The sequence below is a fragment of the Dendrobates tinctorius genome, unplaced genomic scaffold (genome assembly GCF_039654945.1).
Source record: "Dendrobates tinctorius isolate UK_male_01 unplaced genomic scaffold, ASM3965494v1 ptg000011l, whole genome shotgun sequence".
NCBI classification, from domain to species: Eukaryota; Metazoa; Chordata; class Amphibia; order Anura; family Dendrobatidae; genus Dendrobates; species Dendrobates tinctorius.
In genome coordinates this window covers 48,452,648-48,468,669 of record NW_027361679.1, presented here as the reverse complement: position 1 = coordinate 48,468,669, position 16,022 = coordinate 48,452,648, and the positions used below count along the sequence as shown (strand labels likewise).

The window sequence follows — 16,022 nt, the reverse complement described above, 5'->3', positions numbered from 1 at the left end:
TAGCATGACAAAAATGTGCCTATGAAAGGGCTAAATAAGCCACTATATAAGGTGCATAGCACCTAGCAAGTGCATATAGCTATAGCACTTAACATGACAAAATATGCCTATGAGGGGGCCACAAAAGCCACTACATAAGGTGCATAGCAGTATAATCAATCATGACACCTGTAAAAGGCTGAAAACATTACCAATATAATGCACGTGGAAATCCTGGCGTCCCTGCTGCCTCGACGCGCGTTTCGATATCCTTCGGGAGGCGTGTCAGGGCAGGGGACACGTCAAGTATAAATAATGATAGACACATTGTGATAGGACAACATACATAAAACAGCCAATAAAACAAATAAAGTGAAACCAGCAGCTATGGCTATTTCAAAAAAGCAGCGCTGGCCGATTTATACTGCGTATATTAAAGGTATTCTCCACTGCTAAGACAACCCCTTCTTATTTGGCCCCCACAAAATAATAAAGACTATACTCACGCTCCTGCAGTGTCAGCACTCGCTCTCCCGGGGCTCTCGTGCGGTTGTTGTGACACGTGACACCGGCGTTCACTCAGCGTCCCCGCCTTCAGACAAATCAAACATAAAGAGGAAGTCTGGGCTGCAGCTGATCCCAGACTTCCTCTCCCTGCTCAACAGGAGGCAGGGGCAGTGACATTGGGGCCGATTGGGCACCGGAGTCACGTGTCACTACAACCGCACAAGAACCCTGGGACCGCAAGTGCCGACACTGGGGGAACGGCGCCAGCACAGGAGGTGAGTATAGGCTATATTATTTTATGGGGGCTAAGTGAGGGGCATGAGAAGAAGTTGTCCAAGTAGTAGTGTATGCATGGTAATTTAAAACAGAGTGGGTTTTCCAATGCATTAACACCACGTCGGGACATACCCTTAGCGTTGCACAGAATCTTTATATTTTCCATCCATTGTGGAATCTCTCACAAAATACAGTAAATCTAAAAATTTTGAAATAATTGTGTCTATCAAGGATTAAAGCTCAGCTGCATTTACACTGAACCAGAGCCAAAACATATTTTCAGAAATTTGGAAAAACTGTGTATAATCCGGGCGTAGAATAAAACTGCCATATTTCTCTCAATTTATTTTCTGCATATTCTAGGCTGTCAGTTCTAATGATTTCTTTTACAATCCAAACATAAGCTACATACTGTCTCGCCTTCCTTAATCAAAGAATTACACTTCCCAGCATTCCTTGCCATACCGTATTATTCCTAAACCACGTGTGTTACAGGTTATGACTCTGAGTGGATTCTCTGGCCTTCCGGATACTCCCCAGAGTGCTCCATCAATGATATTGACTCAAAGGGATCACAGAGTTGTTGAAGGTAGGACTTTCCGAGTAAGGCTGGAGTAAGACTTGCGAGAAACTCAGAGGAGTCTCGTACATCAATAGCCGGCACTGCCGCCGGCACTCGGATCGGAGCGTTCATCTGCATAGAAAAACATGCACGGCTATTGACGTGCGAGACTCGTCCGAGTTTCTTGCAAGTCTGACCCCGGCCTAACAGAGATATCAACCCCTTGAGATGTAATGGCAGCCGACCTTATTATTACACAATGAGAATATTTCTATCAGGAAACAAATAGAATACACAAGCCTTGTACACACATTATTGACCTCGGCTTCTCTTCATAAGGATCTTTAATCACATTGTTCTGTGCAGTTACTTTATGTAAAAAAAGAGAAAAAAAACATTAATCTCGCACATACGATTTTCACACCGAATACCAAGTGACTATGGCTATTTATAAATTGAATGGCTGCCTTTTGGTTTCTGTGAGAATTTAACCTGTGCTGTGTAAGAACAATCTGACTTGTTTACAGATTTGATTACTGATTATGAGATTTATGGTGGTTTGTATTGCAATGATTGATTTTTATTAATCATCTCGGGTGCAGCAATCAAAATGAACATTTTTTTTTCCAGTCATTGGCTCTAATTTCCTGTGAAATCACTTTTTAGATACAAGTTACTTTGAAATTTATGGTAGTATCTGCCAACTGACTGAATGATAACCCTGGGAAATGCTTCCTTTCTTAACTTCCATATTAACGGGGGATGTAAAGTGAGACTTCCCATTTCTTTATTTTAAAATCCTTCCTCTGTGTCGTAGAGTTGGGACTGTGAGACTAAAGGCTTCCATATACATTAGACAAATGTTAGCTAAACCTGTTGATACTGTCCACTGTGTATGGTTTCTGCATTGGCGCAAAGCCCTCACAACACGAATACAAATACACATTCAGGCCCCTCACTTTCATGTAGGGCATAAGGGCATAAAAGGAAACAAGGGCCTTGCCCGCATCTACACGCACAGTACATAACAGTGCATATCATCAATGTCAAATAGGTTGTTGTAGCAATCTAGTGCCATGTAATTTGTTCCATAGTTGACTCCATTGTAGATTTTCTACTGAATATTTTTCCTATTACTTTGTCAGTTTGTGGTAACATAATAGGTTTAAAAAATGTAAAACTAAGTAAACATTTTTTTAAACAGAAATAAACCCTCACTTTTTACGCCAACACAAACGGCTGCCATTGCCACCTTGTTCAACTCTTCTGTGATTTCCATGTATGGAACGTATTCTGTCCCCGGGGCCTGTGGCTGCAAATATGACTCTGTGAGATGCTGGATCTCTTCACCTTATTTACAATTGGCGATGGTCACAAATAGCTCAACTCAGCTGCTGGCACACGTTATGAAGAATCCAGAAGAGACTTTGATTTCTTTAAGAATTTTTGTTGAATGCATACAAACAGCAGCAGGTAAAAAAGACTTTCTTCAGACAGGCTGAAAGCACATGCATGTGTCTCTAATAAAGCCAAGATGGAGAATGAGACACAGGGGGGAAGAAGAAGGAAGTGACATCACACCCAGAAGAGGGAGACAGAAGGGACAAACTTGATGGAAAGGGAGGATTTCAGCTATGCAAAACACAGAAACACATAGCAACAATAAAACAATATGAGAGACTTCAATACAACATGTAAGATGTACAAGACAGTCTGTAAAATGTCTCATTCATGGGACATAACACTCCCCATCTGAAATCTATACATTTCATAATTTTTATGATGTCCTCTGGAGATATCACTGTAGACCTGAAAAACAAAGGGAAAACAAGCATGCAAGTAATAACAACAACTGTAGTAGTCCAATTGGCAAGGTCCAATCTTCAGTTGGAGGCATGAAGTTCTCAACAGCGGAATAGTCCGAGTCCAAACGTAAACCCATCTTCAGATTGGGGAAGCCGCAACGTGCAAACGCTTCCACCAACCCAATAATCCGCTAGAAAAAGTTCAAATGTTAGAATGTTCCAACACAGCTGGAGGAATATATGGTGGTAGGCTCCCTGCCGTGAGCTGTGTCTATAAACAACGACTTTCATGTGATGTCCTCCTTCAGCAATCCGTGATGATCGATCACTGGGTCCAATTCAAACAGAGAACTTGTTCTTAGACAGGCTAGTACCCCTTGTGATATTGTCAATCTCATGACCATATTCTTCTTGTTGCACACATCGGATGATGAATTGCTCGGCATGTCTGATATCAGCAACGATAGGGTGTCCTCTGCACATATGCCAGCCACAACACTCTGATGTCTTGTTACCGACAAAGGACTGGGTGATGTGAATAAGACGAGCTATGGCCGCACGACAGCTGACCATCGTGAGAAGCGCTCAAAGTGGAGAGATCTGTTTCAATTTTGGTGACACAGAAGTGTAGTGAGTAGAAATGATTGGTTTGATCTCTTTGTCAGACTCTGTTCCACCAGTTTGTAAATGTTGTTGGAGTCCCTTGAACTGGAATCCTCGTACAGTAGCCTTGGAGGTGACACCCATATGTTGTCATTGAGTTTAGACGTGGCGGTGAGTCTCGTCCCTCGGTGAGCTGGATTCATGTCAGTAGGGACGTAATACCACTGGTCAGGGGTAGAAAAGCTTCTGAAATGCTCTACTCTATTGCTGATGTAGACATAAAATTGTTTTGTTCGGTTATAGATGTAATCAAGTACCACTTTACTGTCTGTGTAGAAGGTAAATGAATCAATAGCAATGTCCATTTCGTCTTTTATAACTTCAGCTAACTCCACTGCCAGAACGGCGGCACAAAGTTTGAGTCTTGGAACAAAGTGAGCAGGTTTCTGGGTTAGTTTTTCCTTACTGAGGATGAATCCACAATGCACCTTGTTACCTTCTTCCAAAGTCTTCAGGAAGGCTACGGCAGCTATAGCCTCTGTAGAAGCGTCGTAGAAAAGGTGGACTCTTCTGATGGTGGCTGAAAGGGTGCCTGGGGAATAACAACGTGGGACTTGGAAATGCTCTAGGACCTTCAGAGACTTCTTCCACGCCTCCCACCTTTGTTGTTTCTGGGATGGTAGCAGAGTGTCCCAATCTGTACTCTCGGCAGTCAGTTGTCTCAACAGTATCTTGCCTTGAATGATGATGGGTGCGATAAACTCAAGAGGATCATAGATGCTGTTCACAACAGATAGGACTCCTCGTTTAGTGAAAGGTTTATCGCAAGCTGACACCTGGAAAGTGAATGTGCTCTGCTTAATATCCCAATGTAGACCGAGGCTGCATTGTGTGGGAGGAACGTCAGAATCCAGAACAAGATCCCTTACACCAGCAGCGTGATCCTCAGATGGAAATGCTTTCATTACCTTTTCACTGTTGGAGATGATTTTGTGGAGTCTAAGGTTCACTGTTAACAGCATTTCCTGCGTCCTCGAGAGCAGATTGATAGTCTCTTCACTTGTGGGCAGAGACTTAAGCCCATCATCTACGTAGAAGTTTCTTTCCAGAAATAGACAAGCATCAGACCCATACTATCTCTTACCTTCCCGTGCTGTCCGTCTTAGTCCGTAGATGGCGACTGCAGGCGAGGGGCTGTTCCCGAAGACGTGCACCTTCATCCTGTAGTCTATGACCTTGTTGCGGACGTTGTCTTTGTGCCATAGGAATCTGAGGTAGTTTCTGCTGTCTTCTCTCACGGTAAAGCAATGAATCATTTGTTGAATATTGGCCATTACTGCGACAGATTCTTGTCTGAAGCGAATTAGTAGTCCTATAAGGCTGTTGTTTAGATTAGGCCTAGTGGGGAGCAGGCTATTTTGAGAGATGCCTTCATACTGAGCACTGGAGTCAAACACCACTCTAATTTGGTCGGGTTTGCGAGGATGGTAGACACCAAAGGATGGAAGATACCAGCATTCTTTACCTTCGTTTAATGGGGGTGCAGGTTCTGCGTGACCTCTATCGATATTCTGCATGAAGTCGACAAAATGTTTCTCCATCTCCGGCCTTCTCTTTAAGGTGTGTTTTAGGGATGAAAAGCTTGCTGTTGCTTGTTGCAGATTATCAGGTAGCCTTGTTCTTGGAGAAAGAAAAGGTAAAGGTGCTACCCAGCTATTTGAATCATCTTGGGCGAATTCCTTTTCCATAATCTTTATAAATTCTTTGCTCTCACTTGCAAGTGCTAGCTGGTTGTCTTCTCTTGTAGAGTTGAATACTGTTGACCCTAGGTCATCATTACGGGACAGGAATATGTTCATGTCGTCAGAGGTTTCTTTCTTCCACTTGTTGTCGCTTATCTTCTCTTTCACCCAGTAATGATGTGGGCATAGTTGAAAGTGCTGTGACCATTTGCTAGGACATGAATCTTAAATGAGGAAATACTCGTGGGTCTCTTCATCTTTTCTATACAGACATTGCCTATGATAACCCAGCCTAGGTCTAAGTGTTGAGCAAAAGGAGCGTTGTGTGGCCCGTTGATTTGCTGACGTACCTTGTGTAGTCGCAGAATGCCTCTGCCAAGCAGGATCAGGATGTTTGCGCTGTTGTCGAGAGCTGGTATCTTGCCTGCCAAAGTCCTTAGATGAGGGTGATGGAGTGCAGCCTCTGGAGTTGGAATTTCCTCTCTGTTGGACTGTATCAGGTTGCATTCGACCAGAGTGGGTAAGGGTATCTCCACATTGTTCTCAAGAGAAGACACCATGAGTCCATTGGCTCTTCTCCCAGAGACCTCCGTAACACCGCTGCAGGTGCCTAGGGTGTAGGGGTGAGAGTTTCCCTTTAAATCAAACATGTCAAAGAGTTCTGACCTTGCAAGTGACCGGTTGCTCTGATCGTCCAAGATAACACACACCCTTACGGTTTTCTCTGGTCGACCCTTGGGATACACATTCGCCAGGCATATCTTCGCACACGACTTGTCCCGGAGGCCTTCTCCGCAGACTTCTGTGCATGAAGAAGATATTGTGATAGAACTCACTGTTTGAACAGCCTCCTCCCCGCCTTGCCTTTTGGTGGGTGAAGGTGTAAGCTGTGTAGTATTAGATTGGGATGGATGGAGCGCTTGCACATGCTCCTCACTGTCACTCTCCAAACACTTAATAATAATAATAAATAATAAATTTTATTTCTATAGCGCCGACATATTCCGCAGCACTTTATATTTCAGAGGGGACTTGTACAGACGATAGACATTACAGCATAACAATAATCACATAGATCATAACAGATACCAAGAGGAATGAGGTTCCTGCTCGCAAGCTTACAATCTATGAGGGAAAAAGGGGAGACACGAAAGGTGGGTGGTAACAATTGCCCTGATTGTTTGGACCAGCCATAATGTTAAGTGTGTAACAGTATGGACACAGAGGGCTAATAGATGCATAAAGCATGTGGGAACATGATACGGGGAACCTGGTTATGGTAAAACTTTTGACTGTGCCACACAGGGATAGTTAGGTTAATGTGTTGAGGCGGTAGGCCAGTCTGAATAAATGAGTTTTCAGGGTACGCTTAAAATTGTAGGGATTGGGGACTACTCGTATTGACCTGGGAAGTGCATTCCAAAGAATTGGCGCAGCACGTGTATAGTCTTGGAGAATGGAGTGGGAGGTTCTGATTATCGACGATGCTAACCTCAGGTCATCAGCCGAACGGAGGGCATGGGTAGGATGGTAGACTGAAACAAGGGAGGAAATGTAGGGTGGTGCTGTGCCATGGAGTGCTTTGTGGGTGAGGGCAATAAGTTTGTACTGGATTCTGGAGTGGATGGGTAGCCAGTGTAAGGACTGGCATAAGGTAGAGGCATCGGTGTAACGATTGGCGAGGAATATGATCCTGGCTGCAGCATTCAAGACAGATTGGAGGGGGGAAAGTTTGGTAAGAGGGAGACCGATTAGAAGAGAGTTACAATAGTCCAGACGAGAATGAATAAGAGAAACAGTAAGAGTTTTTGCAGAGTCAACGGTAAGAAAAGGTCGAATTCTAGAAATGTTTTTGAGATGCAGATAACAAGAGTGATCCAGTGATTGGGTGTGGGGGGTGAATGAAAGCTCGGAGTCAAGTATGACCCCAAGACAGCAGGCATGTTGCTGGGGAGTAATAGTGGAACCACACATGGAAATGGCAGTGTCAGGTATAGGTGCATTAGTAGAGGGAGGAAACATAATAGATATTTTGCAGTCATTAGCAATGTGTTCAGTAGAAGCGCAGCAGCTGTAACATATCCCAAAGTTCTTCAGAAGCTCTTTGCGTTCCTGGAGTGGTTTCTTTCTGAAGCTGATGCACTTCTTTAAGGGATGAGGTTTCTTGTGAATGGGACACATACGATTAGGATTCTCAACCTTCTCACCTTTGTCGCTCTTATCTTGTGATACTGAAGGTGTGGGAAGAACATCGGTCTTCTTGACGGACATTGGAGCTTGGCGGTTCCTGTAGTTAAGAAGTGGATTGTCGTGTTTAGGAGATGAAACAGGGTCACTGTGTTCTCCATAGGAAAAACTTGGATCGGTCTTACACTCTGCAATATTTTCGATGAACTCGCAGAAGTAGGAAAATGGAGGGAAGGAGACTTGGTTTTCCCTTTTATATTTTGATCCAAGCATGGCCCACTTATTTTGGATATTGGACGGCATCTTCGAAACTTTTGGGGATACCCCATGAGCAGTGTCCAGGTAGCTGAGGCCAGGAAGGTACAGGTCTGCTTTGGCCAGCTGAAGCTCTAGCAGGAGGTCGCTGAGCTCTTGGAACCTTGTACTGTCCATATTAGATACCATTGGAAAATCCTCTAGTCGCTTGAACAGGGCCTTTTCTATGGCCTCAGGACTGCCATAGCTTCTTTCTAGCCTCTTCCATGCAGCGGTGAGACCTGCGATGGGATTACTGATGTAGACAGATTTAAGTCTCTTGACCCGATCCATGGATTGTGGCCCAAGCCACCTGATTAGCAGGTCTAGCTCTTCAGCGGCGGTGAGGCCGAGGTCACTGATTGTGCTTTTAAAGGTAAACTTCCAACCCCTGTAGTTCTCAGGTTTATCGTCAAACTCTGTAAGACCGGTCTTAGTTAGATCACGCCGAATCATGTACCTTGCAAAGCCAGTCATATCAGCATTCTCCGATTTTGGAAGGACCATTGCTGGCTGGATAGCATTGTTCCTATAATCTGTGCTTTGACCTGGGAAAGCAGGTACATATGGGGCAGTGTAGGTGTTCAGTCCATTAACTGGCTTAATGAGCTTAGTTTCTGCCACACATGGAACTGGAATTGTGTGACTGACCGGAGTGTGGTGACTTGCCTGCATGTTGGCCTGCACGTATGTTTCTGTGTATAAGTTTAGGTGAGGTGCAGGTTTCTGTAACATTTCGGTGCACAGAGGAGGATCAGGATGCAAGGTTGGCAGCGTACTGTACTGACCTTATATGACTCAGCAGTTTTTGCCATAGCTCTGCTATAGCACGGAGAAGATCATGTTTACTGGATTCTAGATTCTCCCTTACTTTCCATGTAGGCTTTGTGGGACATCTAGCCTTCTCACTAAATGGTGGATCAAGTTCTATGCACTCTTCCTCTAACAATGGGTCTGGCAGAGACCGTGTATTCATTCATTCAGCCATCCTGATTCACAGGGAGAAGGGGAGCTGTATAGTCTCTTATATCCTGAGAGCGGATGCTCTGCAGGAAGTTTTGTAGCTTTATAGAAGCTGTGGGTGGCTTTACAGATGAATCTGGTAAGTCTTTTTTACTATTCTGTCCTCGGGGCCTGTGGCTGCAAATATGGCTCTGTGAGATGCTGGATCTCTTCACCTTACTTACAATTGGCGACGGTCACAGATAGCTCAACTCAGCTGCCGGCACACATGTTATGAAGAATCCAGAAGAGACTTTGATTTCTTTAAGAATTCTTGTTGAATGCATACAAACAGCAGCAGCTAAAAAAGACTTTCTTCAGACAGGCTGAAAGCACATGTGCCTCTAATGAAGCCAAGATGGAGCAAGATGGAGAATGAGACACAGGGGGAGGAAGAAGGAAGTGACATCACACCCAGAAGAGGGAGACAGGGAGACAGAAGGGACAAACTTGATGGAAAGGGAGGATTTCAGCTATGCAAAACACAGGAACACATAGCAACAATAAAACAATATGAGAGACTGTAATACAGCATGTAAGATGTACAAGACAGTCTGTACAGTCATGGCCAAAAGTTTTGAGAATGACACAAATATTAATTTTTACAAAGTCTACTGCTTCATTTTTTCTAATGGCAATTTGCATATACTCCAGAATGTTATAAAGAGTGATCAGCTTAACAGCAATTACTTGCAAAGTCAATATTTGCCTAGAAAATTAACTTTATCCCCCAAAACACATTTCAACATCATTGCAGCCCTGCCTTAAAAGGACCAGCTAACATCATTTCAGTGATTGCTCTATTAACACAGGTGTGGGTGTTGATGAGGACAGGGCTGGAGATCAATCTGTCATGATTAAGTAAGAATGACACCACTGGACACTTTAAAAGGAGGCTGGTGCTTGGCATCATTGTTTCTCTTCTGTTAACCATGGTTATCTCTAAAGAAACACATGCAGTCATCATTGCGCTGCACAAAAATGGCCTAACAGGGAAGAGTATCGCAGCTAGAAAGATTGCACCTCAGTCAACAATCTATCGCATCATCAAGAACTTCAAGGAGAGAGGTTCCCTTGTTGCCAAAAAGGCTCCAGGGCGCCCAAGAAAAACCAGCAAGCGCCAGGACCGTCTCTTAAAAGTGTTTCAGCTGCGGGATTGGGCTACCAGCAGTGCAGAGCTTGCTCAGGAATGGCAGCAGGCAGGTGTGAGTGCATCTGCATGCACTGTGAGGCGGAGACTCTTGGAGCAAGGCCTGGTCTCAAGGAGGGCAGCAAAGAAGCCACTTCTCTCCAGGAAAAACATCATGGACAGACTGATATTCTGCAAGAGGTAGAGTTGAGCGAAACGGGTCGAAAAATTTCAAAAGTCGCCGACTTTTAGCAAAGTCGGGTTTCATGAAACGAAACCCGACCCTAGGATGAGGTCGGCCACGAGGTCAGCGACTTACGCGCCAAAGTCGCGTTTCAAAAGTTTGTTTTGCGCTCTTTTTCAGCCAATCAGGATCCACGGACACTGTGGGCAACGTGATGACATAGGCACGGGTCACCACCATCTTTCAGAAGGGCATGCAAGTGATTGGCTTGCTTTGGTGGGCGTCACAGGGGGTATAAAAGGGCGTGCACGCCGACCGCCATCTTACTTATGCCGATCTCAGTATAGGGAGAGGTTGCTGCTGATTCTGTAGGGAGAGCGTTAGGCAGGGAAGAACACAAAAAAACTGCTTCTGCTGCTAGCGATTTGGCCTGCACAACACACCAGTCACTGTGTGTGCAGTGCAAGGGGAGGCTATATTGTGGTGTATCAGTGGTGTTGGTTGTTGGGCTGCCTTTTAAGGCTTCCTGACAGGCTGGCATTGCTGTTTACCCACTGCTCTGCAAACTGCTTTCTTAAAAGCAATCCAATCTCCCTTATCCTCTAGTCACTTTTGTCACAGCTGTGCCATCGAGCCTGTGACATAGCGCTCAGATATCAGTGGGCCTCACACAATCCAAAAGTGTCCAGTATCCACAAGTGTCTGCAGAAATTCAAAATCTCCCTTATCCTCTAGTCACTTTGGTCACAGCTGTGCCATCGAGCCTGTCACATAGCGCTCAGATATTCATTGGGCCTCACACAATCCAAAAGTGTCCAGTGTCCACTAGTGTGAGAAGAAATTCAAAATCTCACTTATCCTCTAGTCACTTTGCTCACAGCAGTGCCATCGAGCCTGTCACATAGCGCTCAGATATTCATTGGGCCTCACACAATCCAAAAGTGTCCAGTGTCCACTAGTGTGAGAAGAAATTCAAAATCTCACTTATCCTCTAGTCACTTTGGTCACAGCAGTGCCATTGAGCCTGTCACATAGCGCTCAGATATTCATTGGGCCTCACACAATCCAAAAGTGTCCAGTGTCCACAAGTGTCTGCTGAAATTCAAAATCTCACTTATCCTCTAGTCACTTTGGTCACAGCTGTGCCATCGAGCCTGTCACATAGCGCTCAGATATTCATTGGGCCTCACACAATCCAAAAGTGTCAAGTGTCCACTAATGTGAGAAGAAATTCAAAATCTCACTTATCCTCTAGTCACTTTGCTCACAGCAGTGCCATCGAGCCTGTCACATAGCGCTCAGATATTCATTGGGCCTCACACAATCCAAAAGTGTCCAGTGTCCACTAGTGTGAGAAGAAATTCAAAATCTCACTTATCCTCTAGTCACTTTGGTCACAGCAGTGCCATCGAGCCTGTCACATAGCGCTCAGATATTCATTGGGCCTCACACAATCCAAAAGTGTCCAGTGTCCACAAGTGTGAGAAGAAATTCAAAATCTCACTTATCCTCTAGTCACTTTGGTCACAGCAGTGCCATCGAGCCTGTCACATAACGCTCAGATATTCATTGGGCCTCACACAATCCAAAAGTGTCCAGTGTCCACTAGTGTGAGAAGAAATTCAAAATCTCACTTATCCTCTAGTCACTTTGCTCACAGCAGTGCCATCGAGCCTGTCACATAGCGCTCAGATATTCATTGGGCCTCACACAATCCAAAAGTGTCCAGTGTCCACTAGTGTGAGAAGAAATTCAAAATCTCACTTATCCTCTAGTCACTTTGCTCACAGCAGTGCCATCGAGCCTGTCACATAGCGCTCAGATATTCATTGGGCCTCACACAATCCAAAAGTGTCCAGTGTCCACTAGTGTGAGAAGAAATTCAAAATCTCACTTATCCTCTAGTCACTTTGCTCACAGCAGTGCCATCGAGCCTGTCACATAGCGCTCAGATATTCATTGGACCTCACTCAATCCAAAAGTGTCCAGTGTCCACTAGTGTGAGAAGAAATTCAAAATCTCACTTATCCTCTAGTCACTTTGGTCACAGCAGTGCCATCGAGCCTGTCACATAGCGCTCAGATATTCATTGGGCCTCACACAATCCAAAAGTGTCCAGTGTCCACTAGTGTGAGAAGAAATTCAAAATCTCACTTATCCTCTAGTCACTTTGCTCACAGCAGTGCCATCGAGCCTGTCACATAGCGCTCAGATATTCATTGGGCCTCACACAATCCAAAAGTGTCCAGTGTCCACTAGTGTGAGAAGAAATTCAAAATCTCACTTATCCTCTAGTCACTTTGCTCACAGCAGTGCCATCGAGCCTGTCACATAGCGCTCAGATATTCATTGGGCCTCACACAATCCAAAAGTGTCCAGTGTCCACTAGTGTGAGAAGAAATTCAAAATCTCACTTATCCTCTAGTCACTTTGGTCACAGCAGTGCCATCGAGCCTGTCACATAGCGCTCAGATATTCATTGGGCCTCACACAATCCAAAAGTGTCCAGTGTCCACTAGTGTGAGAAGAAATTCAAAATCTCACTTATCCTCTAGTCACTTTGCTCACAGCAGTGCCATCGAGCCTGTCACATAGCGCTCAGATATTCATTGGGCCTCACACAATCCAAAAGTGTCCAGTGTCCACTAGTGTGAGAAGAAATTCAAAATCTCACTTATCCTCTAGTCACTTTTCTCACAGCAGTGCCATCGAGCCTGTCACATAGCGCTCAGATATTCATTGGGCCTCACACAATCCAAAAGTGTCCAGTGTCCACAAGTGTCTGCTGAAATTCAAAATCTCACTTATCCTCTAGTCACTTTGGTCACAGCAGTGCCATCGAGCCTGTCACATAGCGCTCAGATATTCATTGGGCCTCACACAATCCAAAAGTGTCCAGTGTCCACTAGTGTGAGAAGAAATTCAAAATCTCACTTATCCTCTAGTCACTTTGCTCACAGCAGTGCCATCGAGCCTGTCACATAGCGCTCAGATATTCATTGGGCCTCACACAATCTAAAAGTGTCCAGTGTCCACTAGTGTGAGAAGAAATTCAAAATCTCACTTATCCTCTAGTCACTTTGGTCACAGCAGTGCCATCGAGCCTGTCACATAGCGCTCAGATATTCATTGGGCCTCACACAATCCAAAAGTGTCCAGTGTCCACAAGTGTGAGAAGAAATTCCAAATCTCACTTATCCTCTAGTCACTTTGGTCACAGCAGTGCCATCGAGCCTGTCACATAGCGCTCAGATATTCACTGGGCCTCACACAATCCAAAAGTGTCCAGTGTCCACTAGTGTGAGAAGAAATTCAAAATCTCACTTATCCTCTAGTCACTTTGGTCACAGCAGTGCCATCGAGCCTGTCACATAGCGCTCAGATATTCATTGGGCCTCACACAATCCAAAAGTGTCCAGTGTCCACTAGTGTGAGAAGAAATTCAAAATCTCACTTATCCTCTAGTCACTTTGCTCACAGCAGTGCCATCGAGCCTGTCACATAGCGCTCAGATATTCATTGGGCCTCACACAATCCAAAAGTGTCCAGTGTCCACTAGTGTGAGAAGAAATTCAAAATCTCACTTATCCTCTAGTCACTTTGGTCACAGCAGTGCCATCGAGCCTGTCACATAGCGCTCAGATATTCATTGGGCCTCACACAATCCAAAAGTGTCCAGTGTCCACTAGTGTGAGAAGAAATTCAAAATCTCACTTATCCTCTAGTCACTTTGCTCACAGCAGTGCCATCGAGCCTGTCACATAGCGCTCAGATATTCATTGGGCCTCACACAATCCAAAAGTGTCCAGTGTCCACTAGTGTGAGAAGAAATTCAAAATCTCACTTATCCTCTAGTCACTTTGGTCACAGCAGTGCCATCGAGCCTGTCACATAGCGCTCAGATATTCATTGGGCCTCACTCAATCCAAAAGTGTCCAGTGTCCACTAGTGTGAGAAGAAATTCAAAATCTCACTTATCCTCTAGTCACTTTGCTCACAGCAGTGCCATCGAGCCTGTCACATAGCGCTCAGATATTCATTGGGCCTCACACAATCCAAAAGTGTCCAGTGTCCACTAGTGTGAGAAGAAATTCAAAATCTCACTTTTCCTCTAGTCACTTTGGTCACAGCAGTGCCATCGAGCCTGTCACATAGCGCTCAGATATTCATTGGGCCTCACACAATCCAAAAGTGTCCAGTGTCCACTAGTGTGAGAAGAAATTCAAAATCTCCCCTGTCCTATAGATAGCTTGTACCTTGTTTTACATTACTATATAGTTTGTTGGATTTTGTCTACATTTTTACCAAAAATGAGGAAGGCTGGTGGAAGAGGCCGTGGAATTGGGCGGGGGTTGCCAGCTGGTAATGATGGTGTTGGTGGTGGATCTGATGGTAGTGGCAAGAGCAAAATAGGACCAAATGCAGGAGGTGTTGAGCCTGCGTCATCGTCTGGCTCCATAAGGCTTCGAATGCTTAGCTTTCTAGGAGTTGGCAAACCGCTTTTAAAGCCAGAGCATCAGGAAAAAGTTTTGTCTTACATTGCTGACTCAGCCTCCAGCTCTATCGCCTCCTCTTCTTCAGTTGTAAAAAGTAAAAGCACTGAGTCGTCATCGGAGGCTCATGTTCATGAACCACACCTTTCCTTGTGTCCTTCACCCCAACCAAGATTGAAGGATGACGCAGGCCATACTACTGATTACTCCATGGAGCTGTTTTCACATACCATGCCTGGATTATCAAGTGAAATGGTGAATTACCCAGGCCAAGATGAATCTGACATGGAGTGCACTGATGCACAGCCGCTGATGGATGATTCTGCTGGTACATTCACTCAGAGCACTACATTGTCCTCGCAGTGTACAGAGCCAGATTCTGACCCTGATGAGACTCAGGTTCCCCTTCCCGCACACTATACCACCATACACGGTGACACAGAGGCAGGTGCACATGACATTGAAGAGGAGGTGATGGATGACCCAATTGTTGACCCTGATTGGCATCCATTGGGGGAAGAGGGTGCTGCTTCCAATAGCTCAGATGAGGAGCATCCACAGCAGACATCGACATTGCAACAGCTGTTATCCGGCAGGCCCGGAGCACTAAAAAGACAGGTTCCAAAAATCAAAAGAGTTGCTGGACAGCTTGTCCAGAGGGTCAAAACATCACAGCGTGCTAGGCCGCAAAATGTCTGCCAAAGTAGGAAGAGTGCAGTGTGGCACTTTTTTGAACAAAATCCTCATGATCAGGCCAAGGTTATCTGTAAGAAGTGCGCAAAGACCTTTAGCCGAGGGAAAAAGCTGAAAAATTTGAATACCAGTTGCATGCTTAGACATTTAACCAGCATGCACTTGCAAGCGTGGACACAACACCAAACCTCAAGTGCCACATGTGCAACTGATCACAACGAAGGTAGTCAGCAACACTACATATTTTCCCCCACTGTAAGCCCACCGGTTAGCACAGCAGCAAATGTTGAGGTGTCGTTGCAAGGCCACAGCAGTCAGGGAATCCCACTGTTATATCAACGAAAGACTGATTCTAGGCCATCAGAAAGAACACCAACTCCGTCACCATCATCAACCCTCTCTCAGTCCGCCCTGTCCACCGCTACTTCCACCATATGCATCTCTCAAGTCCAGCTCACCCTCCCAGACACTATGAGTAGGTCAAGAAAGTACTCAGTCTCTCATCCGCGTACACTGGGTTTGAACGCCCACATTGCCAAACTAATCTCGTTTGAGATGATGCCCTT

General features: G+C 45.0%; 1 long non-coding RNA gene across 1 annotated transcript in view; it reads left to right on the top strand.

Annotated features, from left to right (window-relative positions):
- LOC141100013 (uncharacterized) overlaps positions 1 to 16,022 on the top strand; it is a 75,785-nt gene that overhangs the window by 3,635 nt on the left and 56,128 nt on the right. The window lies entirely within an intron of this gene.